Consider the following 24530-nt stretch of genomic DNA (forward strand, 5'->3'; position numbering starts at 1 on the left):
GTTCATTATAAATGGAAACTTTTTCTATATTTTCACCGATTTAAGGAAATGTTAGAAAATGCTGAGGAAGGAAATAGAATCAGAGATGAAACAGAATAGCATGTAGACTGTTCTACCATCACCAGAAAAATACAAAATTCAGCAAATAGTTGTGAAATATAGGAATGGTATCCCTAGAATGAGTGAAAATGAATTTTTTTTAAAAAAGGGAAGGACTGAAACAAATACTAAGGTATTTCCGAAATCAGTATTGTTTATACAAGAGTCGAATCACATTATGACCGAGTATCCAGAGTAATCGCAATGCACTACACGGACAGTAGTTGAGACTGACTGAGAGTGATCAATAAAGTGGTGATCGGTTGTCATAGGTTCCCGGAGCAAAGGCAACATGATCAACACTGTCCTACAGATGCTCCATTGGGATCAACTCTAAGGAATTAAGGGTCACTGAAGTAGTTGGTCATGCTCTTCCAACCACCATCGATCAATTCCGGCTGGGCGTGATCCCAGAGAATGAAAAAAAAAAAAGAAGAGAGAGAGAGTATTCCCCATACTAAAATGCTGCCACCACCAACTTTTATTTTTTTTAGGTTTGGTTGAAGGGTATTTGTTCTCTGCTGTTTTTTACCTGACATCGATGAAGCACAACATGGCACTAAACAGAGAAGGCAACCCTTCACTAATCAGTGGAGGTCCAATGCCGATACTGTCATACACAATGAAACCTTTTCTGTCGATGCACCTTCATTCGCAAAGATGAAGCAACCATGCATTTGCCTCGAAGCTCCATTTGCAGCAGGGTTCACCAAACTAAGTTACTGTTTTGTCACACTTTTGGCAACCCTTTGGTTAATTTAAACAGCACGTTACTACACTATAGTGTGTCAGTCGGTCCTCTTATTCCTCTATACCCTATGCTTACCTCTCGCATCACTGGCATATGGCATTCCAGAGTCAAATACCCATTTAAGATTCACTTTCACCACAGCAGCATGAAAACCATTCACAAACTATGTTGTTTCAGAAGTACTACCACGTCTGGCCCAAAAGCCAATAATTATACAGTTTTGTTATTGAGATAAATTGCCCCTTTCACACACGATAGCATATTACAAATCTTATACAGTCAAAACTGGTTAGGACTTTTTTGTGGAGACCGAAAAAATAACGCCATAAAGAGGGAAGGTGCTAAAATATGAAAAACAATTTCGCTGTTAAATTTAAGGTTCGGTTTGAACGTAAAAATAATTACGATGATAAAGAAACGAGTGTTTACAATTATAATTAATGAAATAATTAAATAATACATTTTAAGGACACCAACATAGTAAAACTTCCACGAAAAACTTTCTTAGAAACAGGAACTATACACGCCGCTGATGATTAGCCCATCTTTAAAGTTGTAACAGGGAAGTCCAACATCTCGGTGATTTGCACACGTTTCGTGTGTGGTTTAGCATTCACTTTCTCAATAAACTTTAATTTGTCATCGTCTATAAACTGTCTAGCTTTCTTCTTCTCCATAATTGAATGTCTTGCAACCACTATGCATAAGTACAGTAGGCCTAATTTATGTACGTTGTTACACATTTCATTTACGAACATAAAATTAAGCACCAACGTGTCAGCTGTATACGTAACTACAAGAGGCCTAATTTTCGTATGTTGTTACAGGCTTAAGTACAACAGGCCTAATTTACATACATATGTCACCCAGGCCTCTTTCAGATGCCGTGGGAGTAAAACGCGGCCATGTGTATGTGCAGGTTCACCCGCTTCTGCTGACTCTTACACACACAACGGGTTGAGTAGTGCAAAACTCACCGCACTTCCCAGCGGATCCTTTTCAACACCCTTTTCAGTGTGGGTAATAAATATGGACCACCACAGTCTACGTTTACCTTCTAGATTTAAGAAAAAAAAAAAAAGTTCATGGATGCTATGTCCTTTACATTTTGTTAGAGAAGGAGATGGGTACAATTTTGAGGACACTCTCTCAATAACTGATCTAAATGATATCAAGCTTTCCAAAACATGAGACCACCTGTATTTCTGACATTAAAGTTATTAAATTCTCAATGTCTATTTCGGGTTCCATAACAACTGCTGTAAATCATATAGGAAAAGGAAAAAACACAATAACTTTTAAATTGAAAATGAGAAATAAATATGTCAAATGGGTTAGAGCGGACCTATTTTTGTCTATCATCTAAATCCATTTCTACTTCCTTACTGGTACAGTATCGGGTTCTGATACAGGTCGTGGTACTGATGCCACGAGCACGGCCGATCCGCTGTGTATGATGACATTCATAAAACCTGATGTCCAATAACAAGTAACTGTGGGAGTGGGACTGCAAGTCGCCACGGGCTGCCCGTTGAAACATTTCTCTCACGTGCTGTAACTATGCACCATCTGAAACATTCTATTTGAACAATCAGTTCTTAGTTTAGGCCTAGGCGGATTGGCGGCTAAGCGTGGAAGTGGGCCGAATCCACACCATCTGAAAGAAGCCTCGCGAACGTAAAATTAAGCACCATCACGTCAGACGCAAAGATAAGACTAGCTTGGAACTGACGCTCCCTGCAGCTGTAGGCCGACACGCAATCGCGCTCCAGCGCCGTGAAATTAAGGTCTCTACGAGATCCTTATCCAGGCCAGTTGTTGCTGGCCTGTTGTGCACGCAACGTGACCAGGAACGCTAACTTAAATTTCTTTGGTAGGCGTTACGAATGTACTAAAGAGTGATGTAAATGTGCTATCCAGGTTTCTTTAGCATGTATTTAATAGGACACGTCTTGGGACTTCGGAATAATGGTGTAATAACTCCGAAAACGCACTAGAGAGGGCGTCTTAACCAGTTTCAACTGTATAGCAATCATACCAATTCACAAAATGTGACATACTTCATGGGTTACATGTGCTGCTGACGCCAAATGAAGGAGGTGGCTGTAATGCAACTCGACAGTGTAATACTGTGTTTACATTGTCGGACCATAGGCGGAGAATAAGAATAGTACAGTATGGATTCGCAAAAAGTCATTGCCACTTATTCAGAATGTGCCATACGACTGAGAAATGCTACGAGTAATGAACAGCCTGGATTAAACTTATGGCCTATTATTAGAGGCACCTGTTTGTTGCAAAAAGCGAAATTGCAACATTTTTGAAAAATTTTACAAATTTGGCTCCAAACGCAAAACTATTTACCTTTAAGCAAAACCGCAAAATAATTGATGAAATTATGCGGAGTCACTCTTCCACCCAAGAAGCATTATAAAAGATGATTTAATGATGAAGTCTCCCATCTCATACAGCAAATCCCCATCTTACAAGAACTTCAACATCCATCAGAATATCTTGAACCATACACAGTGTTTAGGGATCAGGTTGGTAGTTTATGTAGAGCAGGGAAAGATGTGATACTGACAGAATATATGCATTTTGTAGAAGCTACAGTGGAGGCTTTATGGATCCCAATCAGTAGCGTTGGTAGTGAGAGGTTATTTTCAACGTATCGTTATGTGTTTGACAAAAGAACATTTCTGACTTCCAATAATATGAAACGTCACATCTGTCTTTTACAGACTGATGTGCAAATTATGTACGTAGGCTAGGTCCGACTTGTTAAAGTGACTCGATAAATTTTTTCCGAACATCCATGCTTTTAACATCTGTATGTATGTGTTTTCAGCAGAATCTTAACTATCATGTTTCCTGTACACATGTAAACATATAATATGATGTTTTACTGAAAATGTGCTACCAACTCACTTTTGCTTTAGCTTTTATTGCTGAAAAATTCAAATAAAATTTAACTAAATTATTGACTAAATAAAATAAAAATAGCAAATCTTAGGCAGAAATAACTTAGTTTAAATGACTAAATAGGGCAAAAATGTTCACCACAAACAGGTCCTACCTATTACACATCATGTATACCAGTAATATAGCTCATGACATGTGACATACTTAACGGGCTATGTGCTGCCGACATCAAATGAAGGAGATGGTCATAATGCAACTGACTGTGTAATACAGCGTTTACACTGTTGGAAAAGAGAGCAAGATCACTGGCAGAATATAAGAAGGATAAAGCAGTATGGATTTGCAAAGGGTTGTTGCCATATAACTGACAAATGCTACTAATGAGCTCTGAACAGTCAAGTTAACCTTTATAGATGACAACAAAATTTATAAATTTGCCATGGGAAAAAGTTAAATATCCAGACGATTGTAGTAACGAAGCAAGGTAACAGTCAAAGGTAATCATACTATAGTGGACATCAAGCCGTAAGCGTTTTGAACAGCAGCAAATAGCCACCCGACAAGCCTGCTGTGTTGGCAAAGTTGTTTCACACGCGGCTGGCCTGGCCTCTGCTGCTGTCAACACTCAACACACACAGGAGGAGCCTTGGGTTTCGCAAATTAAAAGGTGGTTTTGTTGCTAATGGGATAGAATGCTTCCCTTTGATCCGAAGAACCTAGTTTGCTATCAAATGGTAGAGAAGGGCCCACCTATTCACCTTCTCTACCCTTTGATAGTGATCAGTTGTCACTACGGATCATAATGAAATTCATATCTTATGAACCTAGTTTGATACTCTTACTTCCTCTGGCTTGGGGGGGGGGGGGGGTGTGTGTGTGTGTTTGTGGCATCTTGGTAATTCATTTCAGCCTCGTTAATTCCCCACCAAGCATTTCCAAGGGCCATGGACCATTATAGTAATAATAATAATTATTATAATTAATTTTATACTTGTTTACGGCCATTACAGACCACATTAAGCAACGATCACACATTACAGGAAGCATTCTTTGCACCCCAAAATCTTTGCATTCTTTCTCTGGCTGCTTGTCTTCTTTCCTCTGTCATTCCCCTATTCAGTTTCTGTTTGTCATAGAAGCCTTTGAAGCTGTCAATCACAAATCTATACTTTCTTCGGTTTAGGATGTCTCCTATTTAACCCAGATTGTTCAAGATCCTTTTTTTTCTCCCTGAACCATTTAACGCAAAACAAGAGCTAAAAGGTTTACATCTATTCTATACTTATTTATTGTAATCTAAAAAATGATTACATATATTTTAAACTAGTTTTGGTCGTGCTAGAGACCATCATCAGTCAAAATCATAAAATTAAGGCAAGACATGAATTATAATAGATATATGTAACCTTTTTTCTTTGACTGGTTGGCGTTATAATCATACATAATAAGTGTCATATTATTCTGTGTTGAAGAGCAATATAATGTAAAACAAGAGCTACTTATACCTATTATAATAAAATTCATGCCTTACCTTAACTCTGATAAAACAGGCATGAGGGAGTTTAAGAAAAAATAATTATGAACGGTAGAAAACAGTAAATAAAAATGTAAACAGACTCTGGGATGGGTTTAGAGCAATTGTTGAGGAATCTGAAAACAGGTTTGTACTCTTAAAGGTGGTAAGGAATAGTAAAGACCCACTATTGTACTTTATAACAGAGAAATATAGAGACTAAGAAGGAGGTGCAGATTGGAAAGAAATAGTTAGAAATAACTGCGGAAGTAAGGAGAAATTGAGGGAACTTGCTAGGAAATTGAATCTAGCAAAGAAGTCAGCTAAGGATAACATGATGGCAAGCATTTATTGCAGTCATACAAATTTTAGTGAAAAATGGAAGGGTATGTATAGGTACTATAAAGCAGAAACAGGTTCGAAGGAGGACATTCCAGGAACAATTAACGAACAAGGGGTGTGTATGCGATAATCTTCACAAGGCAAAAGTATTCAGTCAGCAGTATGCAATGATTAGAGCCTGGATTTCCATGCAAATGCATGTTTTTAAATAAGCTAGCTACACTTCTCAGTCTTTGCAAATATTTGTTTTGTGGCTTAGTGATTCCAAATAGCCGTTCTTTTTTCGTGCATGTTTGCATGTTTTGGCCTTTTTAGGAGAAAAGTCATGCATAATGCATATTTTGAAGATTTTGGATATAACAGCGAATATTTGGACTTTATATTGCATAGTATGATATTTCTTCTGACTTTGGTGCACATATAATGTTAAGCTGCATGATACTGCCTTTCATGAATGTTGGTTTGCAGAATTTGGGACCATTTTTCTACGTTATACAGTATGTCTATTACTGAGAGACGGGGAGAATGTGTTCCTGGCATCCTATCTGACAACCAAAGTCAGTACATATGGCAGAGGTCCTATAATCCAATTACCAAAACACTTTATCTGTTGCTTGAGTAAACATTGACGTAAGCCGGAAGTCCCCAGGTCGATCTCCGTAATTCTTAAGAATAAAGGTATCTCAGTTATACACTGCTATAAACTGAACCTTAAATTGTGCATTACTCATTGACGGCTCGTGTTGTATCTCTTGTATCACACGCGTTACGGTACTGAGCTAGCAGCTCACAAACCTAGATTTTGCACTGAACCCTCTTCTGTTGTGATCATGGAATATCCTACCCGGAACTCTTACCACTCACACGTCTTTGTTATCGCAGCAGGCAATCGTTACCAGTTATTGAGGACATTCAAAAGTGTCTGCAATCATCGCATGGATAGGTAGCTGCGAACAAAGTGATCCGTACAAATCCCGACTTTGAATTCGTCACGCTTGTATAAGACAGATTGTGGTAAAAATGCAAAATACGTACAATTTGACCACAATTTGTCCCTAATGTTTTCATTTAAGTGTGCACCTGTCACTTCTGCTGACGTAGAAAGATCATTTTCTGTGTTTAAGAATATGCTGACAGATAAAAGGATGAGCTTTAATTAAGACCATTGGCAGAAATGACGGTAGTTGTACAAAGTTTTAAGAGAAACTGAATTTTGATAGTGCATATTTTCCAGTATATTGTGCATGTTTTGCCATATTACAGTGCATCAATGCATGCATATTTTGATATCTTGGATGGAAATCCGGGCTCTAGTAATTGTTGGTCACAAGGATAATGTCCAGTTAGAGGAGGTGACTAATGCTAAAGAATCATTAAAATTTACTTAAGATAACATTTACAATAAGATACAAAATTTGCAAACTAGAAAAGCGGCTGGAATTGATAAGATTTCTGGGGATGTACTAAAGACAATGGGTTGGGATGTAGTACCATATTTGATTACTGTTTGCATGAAGGAGCTGTACCAAATGAATGGAGAGTTGTGATAGTAGTCCCTGTGTATAAAGGAAAGGGTGATAGACATAAAGCTGAAAATTAGAGGCCAGTCAGTTTGACATGCATTGCATGTAAGCTTTGAGAAAGCATTCTTTCTGATTATATTAGAGATATTTGCAAAATTAATAACTGGTTTGACAGAAGGCAGTTCGGGTTCAGGAAAGGTTATTCCACTGAAGCTCAACCTGTAGGATTCCAGCAAGATATAGCAGATATCTTGGATTCAGATCAAATGGACTGTATAGCGATTGATCTGTCTAAGGCATTTCATAGGGTGGATCATGAGAGACTAATGGAAAAAATGAGTGCAATTGACTACACAAAAGAGTGACTGAAAGGGTGGATGTATTTCTAAAAAATACATCTCAGAGAATTCGAGTAGGCGAAGCTTTATCTGACCCTGTAAGAATTAAGAGGGGGAATTCCTCAAGGTAGTATTATTGGACCCTTATGTTTTCATATATGCCATATAAATAAAATGAGTAAAGAAGTGGAATCGGAGATAAGGCCTTATGCGGAAAATGTTATTCTGTACAGATTAATAAAAAAATTACAAGATTGTAACTGCAAAATGACCTCAATGTTGTGAGGTTGACAGTACACAATGGTATGATGATAAACAGGATTAAAAGTTGGGTTGTGAGTTTCACAAATAGGAAAAGTCCTCTCAGATTTAATTACTACGTTGATGGGGTGAAAATACATTATGGGTATCATTGTTAGTACCTAGATGTTAATATAAGGAAAGATCTTCATCAGGGTAATCACATAAATGGGATTATAAATGAAGGGTACAGATCTCTGCACATGGTTATGAGGATGTTTAGGGGTTGCAGTAGGGATCTGAAGGAGAGGGCATATAAGTCCCTGGTAAGACCCCAACTAGAGTATGTTCCAGTGTATGGGACCCTCACCAGGATTACTTGATTCCGGAACTGGAAAAAATCCAAAGAAAAGCAACTTGATTTGTTCTGGGTGATTTCCGACAAAAGAGTAGCGTTACAAAAATGTTGCAAAGTTTGGACTAGGAAGACTTGGGAGAAAGGAGACAAGCTGCTCAACTGAGCGATATGCTAAGAACTAGTGTTAGGTTTCATGGTCCACCCAATCAATATACTTCACTTTACAAGTGAAAACACCAATTTTTTCTGCTGTAATTTGAGAAACATTCAAATATTTTAATATTGAATTTGTTTTCACTTGTAAAGTGAAGTGTACTGATTGGGTGGACCATTAAACCTAACACTAGTTCTTAATTTAAACTGTATCAATACGGATCTATATAATGAAGTTTGAGCGATATGTTCCGAGCTGTCAGTGGAAAGATGGCGTGGAATGACATCAGTTCACGAATAAGTTGGAGTGGTGTCTTCAAAAGTAGGAAAGATCACAATATGAAGATAAAGTTGGAATTCAAGAGGACAGATTGGGGCAAATATTCATTTATAGGAAGGGGAGTTAGGGACTGGAATAACTTACCAAGGGAGATGTTCAATATATTTCCCATTTCTTTGCGATAATTTGAGAAAAGGCTAGAAAAACAACAGATAGGGAATCTGCCACCTGGGCGACTGCCCTAAACGCAGTTCAGTAGTGACTGATTGTTGACCTACACTGGCCATCTACGATTTTTGGACCCATTATCTTGAGGAGGATCTTTCTCCTAAATTTTTTGGCTTCTCTTAGTCCCGTCATTCCTGTCATTTGGAGACATTCGCTAACATACAGACACACCCTTTACACTGTGTTGTAGTGTCTTAGTTTAGCTCACCTTAAGATGGCTTTTCTCTTGTATGAAGTATGTGTCCTGCAAAAAGCAGCAGCCATCTTCTCTTTCACTAGTTTTCAACTGATGTAGGATATGAATTTCATAATGATCAGTATTGACATACATTCACAATTATAAGAATTGAAGGAAGGTCTACATATTCAATAGAAAGTAATACTTGATGTAGTTTATATTTAGAAGAAACCAGGGCAAAATGATGAATCGACCATACCTTCTGTAGTATTCTGTTCACTACGTTGCCTACTATGTGAACTTGGACCTGATATCTTAGCAGTAAAACATATAGAAGGAAATTCCTATCAGCCTGAGACAAGCAGTGGTAGGGGGTTGTCTGTCTGGCGCTGTCACACTAAAATATCGGAGGTATGTGCAGAAAGCTTCTACTATGAGTGCACACAAAATATGAATTAACCGTTTAAATTTCTCTATCATAGTATTTCCAACTTATTCCAGTGATAATTGAATATTGATTGTAAGACATCTGTCGAGTATAAGGGTAAAATATTTCCTATGCAGAATGGAGCAAGTTGACGAATTCGTCATCTTAACCCAGGCCAGGTATAAGCTACACTTTGTCACCCATACTCTTACACTAATTACAGAAAATCCTAGAAATTATCTGTGGAAGATGGATAGGTGGGACTGGGATGAAGTAAGCATAATAACTGCAATACATGCTGTCAAATAATCTCAAATGTCTCATAATGCAAGTATGAACAATGTTATTGAAGGATTTGAAACATGCAGTATCGAGCTATTCAACCCACAAATATTTGATGAGGAAGATTACTCTCTAGTAGTGACAACAGAAAGAGATTATGAAGAACAGCACCAACCTTCTACATTAGGAGCACATGATGAGCATAATGGACATGCAGATATGTCTTTGGTCGCCGATATTTTAATTACAGAGGAAGATACGGCCATCAGTAGTTACTGTGATGAAAAAAACTAGAACCTGAAGTGTCAAAATCACCACAGCCAGGAACGTCAACGACATATGAGATTCAACCACTACCTCATGCTCAAAGGCTTGTCACAATGAGAAAAAGAGCTAGGAGATCAGCATCCATCATAACCAGCACATCCATGAAGGACATGCAACATCAAAAAGAAATGCTGAAGGAAGAACAAGAATGTCAAAACCCAGAGAAGAAAAGTAGCTTCATATGTGAATCTGATAATCGAGAAATTTTGGGAAAGGAGTACTGGCCATACTAAAAGTAGGCATAATTATGTACGAATAGGTGAATGCACTAACTGATTGAGCAACTGCGAATGAATATTTATCACCAACAAACAATAGTCCTTTTCGCTTTCAGCTTGTGCACGAAACCATTTTGATCTCTATTGTATATTAAAGAAAGGGTGTATCTAAAAATTGCTCTGTAGCTGCTTCCACAAATGTCTTTGCGAGGTTTTTTTTCCCCCCACTCTTCTTCTTGCAGATATGCACAAGATAAAAATTTAGTTTTTTTCTACTTTGATTCGGTACTGAATTTGAAGCAACTCAACCAACCAGTAGATACGCTGAAATTACTCTGTCCCATAGAAGTGTCCAAGACTCAAGACGCAGGTATTGTTGCTTCTGCAAAGCTAGAAAATATTTTCTTATAGGCCTACATTAATATTCTGTGTTCTACAGGACTTACTGACGTAGATTCTAATGGGTTCTTCCACCTGTACAGTTGTTGTAGTGACGCCGCCATACAATTTTTGTGAATAGTGGTTAATGAAAGCCACTTCTTACGCCCCCCTCTTATTTAACCATAAATGTATAGCTTTCTTCTTGTACGCAAGATCTACAGTGTGTTTCATTTTCATCTGCGGACTGGAATCATATCTTGAACTGGTAGATGTCACAGATGACTGCGATGTTGCTTCACTGGATTGACGGGGATCGGACTTGGGGCTCAAACTCAGATCCACAACACCTCTTGTACCTGGCAATGGTGTGCTCTCTTCTCTTTCAGATGATGCAGATGACTGTTTTGCTGCTTTGACTGTCACTTTTGTTATCACTATTTCCCTGGCAATGGTGTGCTCTCTTCTCTTTCACATGATGCAGATGACTGTTTTGCTGCTTTGACTGTCACTTTTGTTATCACTATTTCTTACCAGACACAACTCCAAGACAATGCTGACATCAATGGGATGTTTTTCAATTTGTTCGATCCCATGTCGACCCATCTCCTTTTCTACTGAAGTTATTTCGCGGGAAGAAGACAAACCTTTTCCATGCAAATAATGTAATGCATACTCTGTAACATTAGCCGGATTCATGAATGATCTCTCAAAGGAACATGTGTCAACTGCCTGGCACAGAAAGCTCAAGGTATCACGCTCACCTCAGCTGGTCACCACGGCTGTCCACACCCAGCTATATGCTAAAGTGTGCAATCTAATTAGACATTTCCTTGTTGATTTCAGGATCTTACAGCTCAAAATGGCAGCTAAATTCTTGTACATTGCTTTCTTATGGTTCCCTCATCCTCTCAGTGAAATTTCATTTTCAGTTTCTATATGACCGTATTGATAGTTCCCATGTAAGTAAATTTCATATATACAGTATGGTGTAGATAAGGGCAATGCAGTATTCATGAAGCACCAAATTAATTTTTTCCTTGAAGTCCTGTGCTTACCCATAGGTAATACTCCAAGTCTTGCCATCCATGAAGTAGTAGGAACAAATGGTAATGCTAGTTTTTAGATCAAAAAAATCAAATATAAATGGCTCAAAAAATAAATTTGGTTACGTCTTTAGATGTTCCTAACTATATTGTATGAATGCATAGTGGGATGGAGAATGGCCTATTACAGCAATAACATGGTCCTGCTTACACAAGAGAGGGCTCCACTATCATTCGAATGTTTGGAAGGTGTGTCATTTGAAAGGTAAGAGTGCCCCAATTCAAAGTATGTGTGAAGGTTGGTCTGTGTGGAATGTAGTGTTTACAAGTCATGGATGATTATATGGATCGAGGTAGGCAGCGGCGGAAGCAGTCGTAGTCAAATGAAGTCAATCGTGAACTTTCACTGACCAAGAAGGGGCTACTGGCAGAGGTACATCAGCAAAATGCTAGCCGTTGTTCAGACTACGATTTGGTATCTGTGGAAATGTTTCTAGGATATTGGAAGTGTTGCCAGACATCCTGGCGCGGACTGTCAGAGCAGAATCATTTTGTGTGCCTATAAGCTGTCTGAAACAGCCAAGTTATAACAGGAGCACTATAGATGAACCTACATCAGGCTTCTGGAGTATGAGCTGGTGACCAGTCATAAACAGGCTTCGAAAGGCCAATTTAAGATCCCGACGACCCGCTCAAGAACCTGCACTGAATAGACGTCATCGTGGCAGGAGACTGCAGTCTGCTAGAGATTGTATGCACTAGCAGCTAAGACACTGGCACCCTGTGCTGTTCTTGGATAAATCCCATTTTGCGTTACATTGGTAAAATGTTTATCTGGAGAGGGAGCGATTCAATCAACAGCAGTACAATCTACCATTGCTTATGGATCTGTTATAGTAAGGGCAGGAGTAAGTCTTGACGTAAATGATCTACTGATCGTCTGCAATGGATCCTTAAATGCTCCACAGTGCACTGACAAGATCACCATGTGCCACATGTGATACAACATCGGAGGCAACGTGGAGAAAATGCCGTATTTATGTAGACAATCCTACAATGCATGATGTTAACATCGTCCGGAGATTTCGTTAACAGATTTCTTTTACATCCCAGAAACTACTTTTAATGGTTTCCAGAAATGCCGGCGTGCCGGAATTTTTCCCTGCAGGAGTTTTTAACTGCCATAAATCTTCAGACACGAGGCCGACATGTGAGCACCTTGTAATACCACCGGACTGAGCCAGGATCGAACCTGCTAAGATGGGGTCAGAAGGCCAGCGCCTCAACCAGCTCCGGAAATTCCAGCAAGAGCACCACATGCAATGAATGGAGTGGCCAGCCAGAATATCCGACTTAAGTTCAATTGAGCAAGTCTGGGAATAACTGGAACAATGCATAAAAGCAAGCACTACAAACACTTTAAGATGCCCTCTTGGAAGAGTGGAGACATCTGCCTCCACTGAACGTGTCACAAGCATGAGGGGTAGTGTGAAGCTGTTGGTGGCAATATTCCTTATTAAGACTCTTAATTATCACGTAGCCATTTCAGTGTTGACCAGGGATTGCTTTAAGACACGTTGTGAATGGCGTCGTGCAATGATAATTCTAAATTGTCGCAAAGAAGGTATGTGTTCATTTCAATAAGTATGTATATCATGGAGGTATGAACATATGGGTTGTTTGGGAAATAAGTGCAAATTAACTTACAGAAGGGAAGGAGGAATATCTGCAGTTCCTAAGATGTGATGTTTTTAATTTAGTGATTGGTTTGTCAGAGGGAAGAGCTTGACATAGAGTGTGAGTTTGCGAGGTAGGTAGTAGCTTCATTTGCCCCTTGGCTTATATCACCCACCATAACATTCTTCAGGCAGTATGTGTGCGAAAGCAATTCTAAATGTATGCATGTGTAATGTGCAAGAAACAATTCAAAGTACATCACTGTACTTCACATCATGTAGTATGCATGTAAAGGTGTACGAAAACGCTTTACTTACAATAAAGTATTAATTTGACCATTTTTATGGTCTTGGTTGGTTCATACAAACTACAATCAATCTGAATATCTGTAGAACAGGAAATACTAAATGTTGTCTGCCTTGGCAATACTAAACATATTAGGAAACAACAGTATGTTGTTCACCATTACGTACTACATGAATTACATACATAAAATTTTCAATTTAGCCTATTTTAATTTTTGAAATTGGACATTATTTTCATGACATGCCGTACCAACCAGCATTTGTATCTCCCAAATGCCCTGTAGAACAATTTCTTTTTTGAACAGTGTAGGAGGGTAATCCCAAAAATAAGGTCTCCTATTTTTTTATAAATACAGAACTCTGTTCGTGTGGCTGTTGGTCACAATATTGTGAAGAGTATTTCCCGCAATCGCATATAAACATGCGCACGCCGCGCTGAGGCACTCAAGTCTTGGCTTGGCAGCCGCTGAGAATGGAGCTCCCATTGGATGTTACCGCCAAGTGCGAAGTGCGCGCAGTTATTTGGTATTTGAACGCGAAAGATACTGAACCAACTGAAATCCATCGCCAATTGACGGAAGTGTATGGCGAGTCGCGAATGGATGTCAAAAATGTTCGCAAGTGGTGTAAAGAGTTTGTAGTCGGTCGGACTGAAATTCACGACGAACAAAGGAGCGGGAGACCGCCAATTTCCATGGAGACAGTCGTGAAGGTTGAGCAAATCATGCGTGAAGATCGGCAGATCACCGTGAATGATCTCTGCACCTTGGTTCCTGAGGTTTCCTGAAGCGCCGCTCACAGAATTTTAACAGAAAAGTTGAAATACCGGAAGGTGTGCGCAAGATGGGTGCCATGCATGCTGACTGAAGACCACATGCGGCAACGAGCTGATTCTTCCCACGGATTTCTTCAATGCTTTGCAGCCAAACAGGACAACCTTTTGGACTCAATTGTCATGGGTGATGAAACCTGGGCGTTCCACTTATCACGCCAGTGGCAGCATCCCTCTTCGCCAAAGCCACGGAAATTCAAGCAAACACAGTCTGTGTTTTGGGATCGAAAAGGGGTATTGTTGGTCGACTTTATGCCCGCTGGGACCACAATTAACGCTCACAGGTATTGTGAAACCCTGAAAAAACTCAGGCGACGGGCAATTCAGAACCGGTGAAGAGGAATATTGAGCAAGGGCGTAAACATTCTCCATGACAACGCTCACCCGCACATCACCCGGCAAACCGCTGCTCTCCTGCAACAGTTTCAGTGGAACATCATTACCCACCCACCCTATAGTCCCAACTTGGTGCCCAGTGAATATCACTTGTTCCCTAAGTCGAAAGAACATTTGGCTGGAAAGTGATTCAGCACCGACGACGAGGTGAAAGATGAGGTTCACAACTTCCTGAACAGCATGGCGGCAAGCTGGTATGACATGGGCATACAAAAACTGTCACAGCATCTACAAAAATGCATCAACCAAAATGGTGATTATAAGGAAAAATAGCTAAATGTTCAAAAGGCTGTAATCTTTCCTGCACTGTTTATAGTATAGAAACACAATTGATTAAATGGGTAAACTGTCAAGTCTTATAAAAAAAAAAAAATGGAGCATGAATGTTGGATTTAGAATTAAATTTCATATAAAAATATGAATATGTATTTTCTTCAGAACTCTAAACTTTTATCAGAAAACTGCACTTGTACATGTTAAGGGTGGGAGTACTCACACATCAGGTGTACAGCAGCTGGGTGATGTAAGGTGAAAATCGTTCACTGTATTGTATTCATTAGTGGTGCAAGTCCAACATAATTAAAGCATAAAATTATAAGGTGGGATTCAGTTGGATGTGAATATTGTGAGCCTTTTAGCTTATGCCAAAGGAATATTGGTGCAACTTTCATTTAACTCAAGTCCTATCAGGTCGTGGTAAATTCAATGCTTACTTCGAGCGATTCAAAATTCCAACACAAAATGGCTCACTGTGCTTCTGCACTGAAGACATTCAAACTGTAGAACACATTCTGTTCTACTGTCCTGCTTTTGAGAGAGCACGTTTTGAAAAACCACTAAATTTCATATTTTACAAAAAATGCTGCACTTCTCAGTTTTCAGAATTTATTGACTATGTATTTAAACATATATAATTTGATACTGTCTGCTTATTAGCTGCTTAACATATGTATTGTATATATATTGTATGTCTAGTATTTTAAATATTAGTACTAATAATAGTATTAAGGATTGTATATATCATACCTTTTTTTTTTTTTCATTTCTGTTCATGTCTATTTTGCTGTTTATGTATTTTGAATTTTATCAGAGAAATATTTTGTATAAACTACAACCCTAACATACCTTATGGTAAAATAGGGTTCACAGCACTCTGGAGATTAATAAAGGAATATTGGTCTCAATGGTAAAGTGTATCATAAACTTTAAATTGACTATATTGCTACCGGTACTTAAACTGAGAATATAGCAGGTGGATTTTTAAAACATTTCCAATATGCATGGTCTCAGGATGGCAGTATAATTAAAGATAAAGCAAATCTGAATATCCTCCAGTTATTGTCATCATCAAGAAGTAACAAATGTGATGTAAACAGAGAAGGGTAGATTACAAAGGACTTTGTCACAGAGATTAAGAGAAATAGGGAGAACTGGGAGAGACTGACACTTTCATTTAATGTTTTCAAGGTAAGTACGAGAGATCAAAACATGAGAGGTATGAGCTATTTCTGAATATAGAGGACTGAGTTCCCATGGCTCTGCCCCGATCAGACTGAATTCAATTTACGTACTGTTGTTGAAAATGGTGAATAGTTCAATAACACCTCAATGCTGGTGTCAAATTTGATCTCTCCCCTTAGTGGCTACATCTATTAGCATGACCAAGGCTATAGCCAGGACACATTACTGTTGATGATTATTGTTTAAAGGGGCCTAATAGCTAGGTCGCCTCAGTCTCATCCTTGGCTTTGACAATATGAAAGTGACCAAGGTATGAGCGATTCAAGTAACACCGTTCCTTATGCAGCCAGTCCCTGTTATGAATGGTGTGAAAATATCGCTGATAGGGTCGGTTGGTGCATGCATTTCAGTGGGCTTGGCAGACTGATATGTAATAGCAACTTCTGACTCACTGAAGAAAGCAACAGGAAACTACCTCACTCCTCATTTCCCTAGTATGCCTCTTCAGTGACATCTAGGCTATCTATGACAGCTGTTCATGGAGCTGTAGAGGATCAAAGCAGCCTTTGGGCTGAATACCCAACATAAAATAGGTAGGTCATCGGCCCCTAATGGTACGAGGTGCAATGAAATGAAACGATAATTAAAACTTCAACATGTATCCACTGACTAAAATCTAAAACAAATGACGAAAAAATGACCATGAATGTAAAAACAATCAGTCAATCCAATTCACAATGCCTCATACTCTGAGATGATGCTTGTCCAAAGGGGTCCAAAATCCAGCCCCTCATAACTGTACTAATCACTGGTAAAGCAGAACCACAGTGCTACTCCTATAGTGGTACTAATCATGGGTAATGTAGACACATGGTGTTCCTTGCACGGAGGTATTCATCATATGTAATGTAAACCCATGGTACATCACACCCAATGGCACCATGCACAGGAAAGACAGACCCAGGGTGTTCCTCTCTTAAGGGTAGTACTCACAAGCAACGTGGACCCATGGTGTTCCTCATATAGTGGGACTAATCACGGGTGCCAGTATTCCTGTGGTGTTCCTCGCACAGTGGAACTAATCAGAGGCCATGGATACTCATGGTGTTGCTCACATAGTGGTACTAATCATAGGCAATGGAGACCCACCGTGTATCACACATTATGGTACCACCCACAGGTAACACAGATGCAAGGTGTTCCTCACATAAATGCACTACTCATAGACAATGCAGACCCAAGGTAGTCCATACATAGGGATACTAATCACGGGCAATGTACAATCTCATAGTGCTCCTCACATAGTGGTACCAAACACAGGCAACACAGACCCAGGGTGCTCCTCATACAGTGGTATTATCCATAGGTAACGCAGACTCATTCTGAACACAGGGGAACCAACACAATTCCGCATGGCATGCAGCAGCTCCTCCCGCCCATGATGCCACGCTCCCCTGCCCCAGTGGAATGCACATGATGGAACTAATCACAGGCAATGTCCAGACTCTGTGTTCCTCACTTAATGGTACTAATCACAAGTAATCTCATGGTTCCAATTCCATCATCCCTTGGTTGCCTCCTACGACAGGCAGGAGATACCATGGGTGTATTCTTCGTCTGTGTCCTCCACCAGCAGGGGTTGACAAATTACTTTTTTTTTTTTTCAGAACCTGTACTTCTATCATAGATTAGGAAGTGTATTTCCTTTCAAGGTTTCCAAATGTATATTTCCTGTGGCTTGGTCCATGTTTTCCTTCATTGCTCCTGCCTTCTGCCTCAAAAGTTTCTCTCACAGAGACAAAATATATTATGACTGCTGGACTAGCACCACTAATAAATACAATTAATATCATGCAGCTGCTGAACACTCAATGGGTGGTGTGAATAAAAACCGCCTGTCGGAAGCAATCACTCACAGCAGACCTGCGACCTTGAGCACACACTCCAGTCGCTCGAGTAGCAGAGTGGGCGCTCCAGATTTCTGGTGAATAAAGATAAAGCAGGCACTGTTTCTGGTAAGCGCCTGCTCATGTTTCCTTGATCTAACTCAGTAGGTGACTCCCAACGATAGTGTCAAGTTCAATAGCACGGCAGAGGTAATGGTGGTGGTTAATCGGAAAAGAAAATTATATAAACTTCGCAGAGAATCATCTCAACTTGATTACAGAGTGTTATAAAGGTCCAGTAAGGAGCATGCTGAAGAGCCTCCATGGCTCAAGACGGCAGCGCGCCAGCCTTTCACCTTTGGGTTCCGTGGTTCAAATCTTGGCCACTCCATGTGGGATTTGTGCTGGACAAAGCAAAGGCGGGACAGGTTTTTCTCCGGGTACTCCAGTTTTTCCTGTCATCTTTCATTCCAGCAACACTCTCCAATATCATTACATTTCATCTGCCAGTCATAAATCATTGCCCCAGAGGAGTGCGACAGGCTTTGGCAGCCAGCACGATTCTTATCCTCACCGCTTCATTCATTCCATTCCTGACCCGGTCAGATGACTGGAAACAGGCTGTGGATTTTCAAGGAGCATGCTGAATGGTTAACGGAGCATTTCCTTGGGCACTCCAAAGAAACAAGAGGTGGTGCACTAACAAATGAAGAAAAAATGTAAATCATCTTGCGTTATGTTGGTGACCCTGGGTTTCAGAGTAGAGTTGGTGAAGACATCTCGGAGAACTGTAAAAAACACTTTCGGAGGCTTTGACATGAACAGAAATGAAGGCAGATTATTAGATCAAATTCCAACAAATGTTGCTTAGATGCAGGAAACCAAACCAAATCCCATGGCATTAGAGCCCTTGAAGGGCCTTGGCCTACCAAGCAACCGCTGCTCAGCCCAAAGGCCTGCAGATTACGAGGTGTCGTGTGGTCAGCACGACAAATCCTCTCGGCCGTTATTCTTGGCTTTCTAGACCAGGGCCGCTATCTCACCGTCAGATAGCTCCTCAATTCTAATCATGTAGGCTGAGTGGACCTCGAACTAGCCCTCAGGTCCAGGTAAAAACCCTGACCTGGCCGGGAATCGAACCTGGGGCCTCCGGGTAAGAGGCAGGCATGCCACCCCTACACTATGGGGCCAGCCTTAGATGCAGGAAGCACGGGCTAAATGGCAAGAACGTCTGAGCTTCCCTTATGCTGTCGGAACTGTAGACTGTACTCATGTACAAATTCAGAAGCCACATGTTCTTGGGAATGACTACATTTACAGAAAAGGCGTCCCTAGCATTAATGTACAGGCCACTTGTAATGGAAAAGAAGAATTCGACCATTGTAGATGTATCACGGCCTGACTGTCTATGAAGTCCGGCGCCATAACTAAATGGTTAGCGTGCTGGCCTTTGGTCACAGGGGTTCCGGGTTCGATTCCCGGCAGGGTCGAGAATTTTAATCATCATTGGTTAATTTCTCTGGCACGGGGGGCTGGGTGTATGTGTTATCATCATCATTTCATCTTCATCGCGACACGCAGCTACGGGCGTCAAATCAAAGACCTGCACCTGGCGTGCCAAACCCGTCCTGGGATCTCCCGGCACTACAAGCCATACGCCATTTCATTTCTGTCTATGACTCGCGAATTTGAAGGAACTTCGATGTTTGCAGAGTTATGACGCCTCTGTAGGAAGTCGAAGGGATGACAACTTCTGCAGATCTTACAACTTGCTCATGTCACGCCGACACAGATAGGTCTTATGGCGACTATTGGTTAGGAATGGCGTACCTTAATTAAGGTACAACCTCAGCCTAGTGTGAAAATGGGAAACGACGGAAAACCATCTTCAAGGCTGCAGATAGTGGGGATCGAACCCACTATCTCTCGGATGCAAGCTCACAGCTGCGTGCCCTTAACCACACAGCCAACTCATCCGTTCCTGCAGATCTGGCTTCTTAAAAATTTCATTCAATTGTCAATATCTTTATTTTCAACATAATTAATGTAATATTCAGGCTATGATTTCCTACCTTTCAGACGGCCAATGGTAGGGTTATTCTCCCCCTGCATCAGATTCACTGGCAGCTTCTCCCATTATTTTAACGATATGCATTTGTTTCTATGTTTTGTAATTTTTTAGCAACAGTTGTTGGACAGAAATTCTTCTCCTACTGCTTTTCCCACCTCTGTAGGGTCCTGGATACGAATTATGTCGCACATGTGGATTTGGCCCTGTTTTACGGCCGGATGCTCTTTCTGACGCCAACCCTAGATGGAGGGATGTAATCACTATTGCGTGTTTCTGTGATGGTTGGTAGCGTAGTGTGTTGTGCGAATATGAAGAGGAAAGTGTTGGGACAAACACAAACACCCAGTCTCTGGGCCAAAAGAATTAATCAGAGGCGACTAATGATGATGATGATAATTGTTGTTTAATGGGGCCTAACAGCGAGGTCATTGGCCCCTAATTGTATGAAATGAGACGAAATGAAATGACAACTTAAAATCCTCCACTAACCAGAATTCAAAGAATGAGGACGAAGAATGAATGGACGGATATGAATTAAAAACGATCAGTGGATCCGACCCACAGTGCCTCACATGCACAGAAGCTGGGACAAACAATAGTATTACTGACCAAGGGACTGCTTCAATAGCATGATGCGGAATCTATTATTTATATAGTCAAAATGGGTCCAAAATCCAGGTCATCAGCCCCTCATAATAGTATTTATCGCTAGGAAAGTAGAACAATGCTATGTGCAATGTTGCGGTACTAATCAAAAGTAGCGGAGACTCGCGGTATTCCACACATTATGGTACTATTCACAGGTAATGTAACGTGCACAACATGTTACACAGACCTATAGTGTCTCGCACACTGCAGCGCCTCACACAGGCAACGCAAACCTAAGGCGTTCCTCAAATAAGTGGACTAACTACAGGGACTCGTACTATCCCGTGGAAATACTCACATAGTGGGAACGGAGCGAACCATGGTGTCACTCATCCCATGGTGTTGCTCATATAGGGGTATGAATCACAGGTACTGTAGGACCCTCCTCCTGATTCACACACTGTCGCTACTTATCACAAACCAATTGTGTACCTAACATAGTGGTACTACGCGCAAGTTAATGCGACCCATGGTGTTCCCTGCATGATGGTACTAATTACAAGTAGTCTCATGGTTCTAAATGGATCATCCCTTGGTCGCCCCTTTTAGTTGCCTCTTACGACAGGCAGGGGATACCGTGGGTGTATTCTTCGTCTGCGTCCCCCACCCACAGGGGGTTGTGTGTTTGGTCCGCAAGAGGTATTTTATTTCCCTCAAGTCCGCTGGCAAGCCGGTTAGGACCCCCTATCTGCCACCTGGGACGCGCTACATGGGAGTATCATCTCTACCCCTGCTACGCCAGTGTAGTAGGTTTGTGGAGAGGCGATTAAAATCCCCGACCCAGCCGGGACCCTCTAAACCGAACGCCTCAATGCTGACCATTCAGCCAATCAGACAGTTGTTGGACGGAAATGTTTAAGTTGAATTTAGCGAGTAGTTCACACTGAACTGCATTTACTGCACTTGTTTTCTTGTGCTTCTTATCCGGTAACTGTGACTTGGAAAACTTAATTGTATGTTCCTTTAAAATGGAGATAAAAGCGGACTGGAATTCCACAGTCGCCTGCCATGTTGAGCATTCAACTACCCAGCAGTCATCGAAGTGTTATCACAGTCTAAGGTGTTATATACATGGCACGTGCATGATCTTGATCAGTGACACTGCTCCAGACACTCGAGTGTACGCTGTGTTTCCGCTCTATATTTTTATTCAACGCAAATGCAGAGTGGAAGCTCATCGGCAGGGAGACACTCAGGTACTCAGCAGGCACACGCTCACTCGCTTATAATTTTTATTCACACCACCCAATGTGCAAGTGCTTGCACCCTTAACATGTAGAGGTGCAATTTTCTGGCAAACATTTAGTTACAGAGAAAATGCATATGCATATTTTTATAAGAAATTTACTTCTACATCCAACATGTATGCTCCTTTCTTATTTTTTAATAAGACTAACAGTTTACCCCTTTACTTACTCTTGCATGACCTAAAAGACACCAATAATGTGTGTCCTTGATACCTCAGAGTTTCTTTTCCAAGCACCATTGTAATTCAGATTTATACGGTCAACTTGAAAGGTAGATTAGGCATAGTAGTAAATGGGATCATATTTTCATGAACTTGTGGAAATGCTGAAGTGGTTTCCAATCTCTGGTTACGAATTGCACTAGGGTCTTACCTTACAAAAAAGCCACTAATCCACCATTGATCGTGTTCTATCTCAGTGGTATTCAAATAGTTTTGGTTGGCATACACCCAAAATCCAGTTGTTTTACCTTCATACTCCCAAAGAACAAGTATAATGCGATTATACCAGAAATAACAAATATTATTTGGCATCCAACAATAATCATTATCATCAAAAACATCAGCAGTTTACCCTGCTTGCTCAGAGTCCCTGCGCGTATTGAGGCATGAAAGAGTTGCAGCCGGGGACGTAAAGTCGCATGCCCTTCCTGACACCACGGGATTTTCATCTGAATATCCCACCCCATGAACACCAGAAATCAAACCACGGTTGCCAGGATGACAGACAAGCAGCTAAGCCGTTACAGCACCCTGTTCCTATAATAACAATAAAGTATTGTAATAAAATATTGTCACTGGTCAAAGGAAACCTAGTAACTCCCTCAGAGTACAGTTTACAGGGAAAGCCCAAAATCGAGAGGTCAGCAATGGCCGCAGAACTGTTCCTGGCATTTTCATTGCTTAATGATAGTCCAATTTTCAACCATTGGAATCTTCTATTCCCTTCTCAGGCAATGCCGCAAGCGTTCCGAAGACAGATGGAGAAACATGGTTTTCTAGTGACTGGAATTATGAGGTTTCCATTGCCTACCAACGATATACACTATATATGAGTATAATTATAAATGCAATGATTACTATAGTACTATATATGCTCCCACTGAAAAAAATTGAAGTGAAAAGTGGATTTTGAAACAAAAAATTTAAAAAAGTAATTCAGCTTTAGCAAGCATTTTTACATTCTAGTCAATGCAAGGCACAAACTGACAAATATTCTAGAATGAATAGTTCGGAAAGGGGATGCTGTATACTGGTATACAAAAATACTAAATTAAAACAAGATTTTATTGAAAATCAGCAGACTCAACTCTTTTTTGAACTCCTCACTGAAAACAGAAGCTGCTCTAAATTTGTGTACCGCCTGAGACAACCCCACGTACCCCTAGTGGAATGCATACTACACTTTAAATACCACTGCTCTATCTGATTTCTCTTCATACAGGCTATAAAGCTCTGCACCTTACTTTCCACTGAAGAGGACTTCTACAAAGCACAGCCACATCCATCCGTTTTCATTTCTCTTTATACGCTTACCGTAAGCCTTCCACAGGAAAGGATGCCCGTTCCCCAAAGTCATTTTCAGAAGAACGAATGCATAAAAGCCTATGGGAGAAGCATCAGGTGATTTCGCTGGAATATCACTGAAGGATAGAGTGTGTAATCCCGTTTCTTGTTCCATTCTCTCTAAGAACACAAAAATTGAACCAGACGAATGACTGACACCTTATCTTGTTGCACCCACACTTTGTGTCTGTGCCATACAGAGCCAGGATTTCATTGTGGTAAATTGGAATCAGGACTTCAGTTAACTTTGCCTTTTGAGCAACATGGTGAATAGTTTAATTCTCATTATAACAATATCCTGCGATAAACAAATCCCCTGGATCTTTACATTCTGAGTACCATTTTTAACGACCTTTTTCACCTTTCACCCGGTAGTAAATCACATGGGGTTTGTTGCAGTTGCTTAGATATAAAATTCATCTGTGATCACAAATTTCCATCTCCTGTTTCTCAATGTGACAGTCAAAGAACTTGCAAACTCTGCTCTTTCTTCTGCAAGTTCAAAACCTGATTGATGATAATGTTAACAGTTTTTAAAGATGTCCTCAACTTATTTGCAATGGCTTGTGTTGTTGGATTGCTGCCAAGACCAGGGCCTTGACATTCCTCATGAGCTCTGGAGTACAGCTTGTTGCAGGTCATGGGTTTTGTTTGTTTTTTGCCTTTCAGAATCAATCCCCTACAGGTCTCTCCTGCCTTACTCAACACACAGCTGATCCCTTTCACCGACACTGTAAAATTCTGCTTCTTGCATGCTTCAATAATAGGAGAATAGCTATAGTTTTAATCATAAAGGGCCATAAAACAGCATTACCAGTGCGGTTTAATTTTATTTGACA

The 24530-nt window shown here is 40.4% G+C and overlaps 1 protein-coding gene across 4 annotated transcripts in view; it reads right to left on the reverse strand.

Annotated features, from left to right (window-relative positions):
- The window catches only part of Srp54 (splicing regulatory protein 54), a 70589-nt gene that overhangs the window by 4909 nt on the left and 41150 nt on the right, over positions 1-24530 (reverse strand). The gene's annotated exons all lie outside the window — the stretch shown is intronic.

This window comes from Anabrus simplex, chromosome 1, assembly GCF_040414725.1.
Source record: "Anabrus simplex isolate iqAnaSimp1 chromosome 1, ASM4041472v1, whole genome shotgun sequence".
Classification (NCBI taxonomy): Eukaryota; Metazoa; Arthropoda; class Insecta; order Orthoptera; family Tettigoniidae; genus Anabrus; species Anabrus simplex.